The following is a 2,796-nucleotide window of genomic DNA, read 5'->3' on the forward strand; positions in this document are numbered from 1 at the left end:
TTGCTAATGAGAGAAAATAAATTTTAATTTTTAGAAATTGTATATAGTATTACAGTTTGGCTATGAGGGGTATAAAATTCCAATAAGCCCAGTTTAAACAAATAAGGATTTATTTTTATCCCATAAAAATAAATTTGGGGCTTAAGGCACAAACTATTGTTAAAAATAACCAAATGTAATATGATTCTGCTTCAAACAAACCAGTTGTGGAAAAAAATGATCAAGAAAATATGAAACTCACTGGATAATTGATGATACTAAGAGATGAATGAATTTACTGAGCAGCAGCAGCTATTCTGTGACCATGAGGTAAAAAGCATGAGAGAAAGGCTGAAAGATTCATAGGCACATTGGCTAGCTATCTTTGAACTGCTGAAATTAATTCAGCAGCTCAGGCCACTATATTAGCATTTAAGGCAGAATTCAAGACCAACCTTGTCCCATTGCCAATTCTGTGTTATGTATTTCATGCAGAACAGTAAGAAATACTGAGAGAGTGATCATTTGAACTTTAGTAGCATCTATATCAGAGAGAAAAGAGAAAAGGGGACCGGGTATAAAAATAGGAGGAAACAGCCCACAACGATGGTCAGATGTTTTTTAAAAAGGACACTCCTGCAACTGTAATTGAAAACTAAAAAATAATCATAGAAAAATTTCAAAGAATAATTTTGTTCTTAATAAGATCAGGCATTATAAAAAAAAAGTAAATAAACCACACCTATAAAAGCTTCTTTTTTACTTTGAATTTTGGCCAGTTAGTTCTTTTTGCATTATTTTCATTTAAAATTTTTTTAAATTACAGCTGATATACATTATTATATTAGTTTCAGGGGTACACCCCAGTGATTACACATTACATAACTTACTAAGTGACTATCCTGATAGATCATGTACCTATCTGACCCCCCCCCACAGTTATTAGAGTACTATTGACTATATTTCCTGTGCTGCATTTCACATCCCCATGACTGTTCTGTAACAACCAAGCTGTACTTCTTAATCCCTTCATCTTTTTCACCCAGCCCCCAACCTCCTTCCCTTCTGGCAACCATCAAAATGTTCTCTGTATCTATGAATCTTTTTCTGTTCTGCTTATTCATTTATTTTATTTTGTAGATTCAATTTTTGATATATATTTATTGCTATTTTATTGTTCCTATTTTTTATTTTTTCCTTCTTAAAGAAGATCCTTTAATAGTTCATGTAATACTGGTTTTGTGGCAGCAAACTCCTTTAACTTTTTTTCTTGTCTGAAAAGCTCTTCATCTGTCCTTTGATTCTAAGGGACAGTAGTGTTGGTTGTATGTCCTCAGTTTTTCATCACTTTGAATATTTCTTGCCAGTTTCTTCAGACCTGCAAAGCTTCTGTTGAGAAATCAGCTGGTGGTCTTATAGGAACGCTTTTGTAGATAACTAACAGCTTTTCTCTTGCTTCTTTTAAGAGTCTCTCTTTGTATTTAGTCTCTTGCATTTTAATTATGATGTGTCTTGGTGTGGGCCTCTTTGGGTTCATCTTGTTTGGGACTCTGCACTTCCTGGACTTCACCAAGTTAGGGAAGTTTTCTGTCATTATTTTTTCGAATAGGTTTCCAATTCCTTGCTCGTTCTTCTCTCCTTCCAGCACCTCCATCGTGCAAATGATGGTACATCTGAAATTGTCCCAGAGGATCCTTGCACTATCCTCATTTTCTTCAGGGGGGTTCCTTTTTTCTTGCTGTTGTGATTGGGTGTTTTTTGCTTTCTTATATTTCAAATTGCTGATTTGACTCTTGGCTTCCTCTACTCTGTTGTTGATTCCCTGGAAACTATTCTTCATTTCAGTTAGTGTAATTCCCTTCATTCCTGACTGATTTTTTTTATGCTGTTGAGGTTCTCAATAACTTAACTGAGCATCCTTATAACTAGAGTTTTTAACTCTGCATCTAGTAGATTGCTTGCCTCCATTTTCTTTCAGTTCTTTTTCTGGAGTTTTGTTCTGTTCTTTCATTTGGGCCATGTTTCTTTGTCTCCTCATTTGGGCAACCTCCTGTGTTTGTTTCCATGTATTAGGTATAGAGCTGCTATGTCTCTCAGGCTTTGTAGAATGACCTAATGTAGTAGGTGTTCTGCAGGGTCCAGCGGCCCAGCTTCCCTAATCACCCACGCTGGGCACTCTCAGTGCGCCCCCATGTGGACTGTGTACACCCACCTGTTGTAGTTGAGCCATGATTGCTTTTGGCACATCAGTAGAAGGGATTTACCCCCAAGTCAATCAGCCCTAAACTGGCTATGACCACCAACCACCACTGCAGAGGATCAGCTGTATAGGGGTTCACCTCACAAAGTGGGACTGACTTCAGTGGGGCTCTGGTGCCCACTGAGTCCACCCATTCAGTGTGTCACCACCCTGTGGTGGTGTTTGGATGGTGGCACTTTGACATGGTCTGAAGCTGTGCACTGGGTGCACTGACTCTAGGGCCTGCTGGGAGGGGAAGGTCAAGGTCAGCCACGACATGTGTTCTGTCCAAGGCCACCCAGCATGAGCTACAAAGTGATCTGCAGATGGCTGCTACTAGTACTGAGCTTGGACGTGCACAGGTGAGTCCAAGCTGCAAATCAGGCTGCTGCTAGTGCCAGACCTGGGGGCACTTAGTGAGAGGCATAGGGCTTGCTGAGGCTAGATGCCGCTTGTTTGAGAGATTTTTAGGAAAGTGTGAGGCATGAGCCAAGACAGGCTATTCATATGGAAAAGCCACAGGAAACAACTTGGGTGGGCCTGAAATTTGGATGGATTCACCAGGGCAGGGTAAAAAG

This window comes from Sturnira hondurensis, unplaced genomic scaffold (genome assembly GCF_014824575.4).
Source record: "Sturnira hondurensis isolate 20B ecotype Veracruz unplaced genomic scaffold, ASM1482457v3 Scaffold0017082, whole genome shotgun sequence".
Classification (NCBI taxonomy): Eukaryota; Metazoa; Chordata; class Mammalia; order Chiroptera; family Phyllostomidae; genus Sturnira; species Sturnira hondurensis.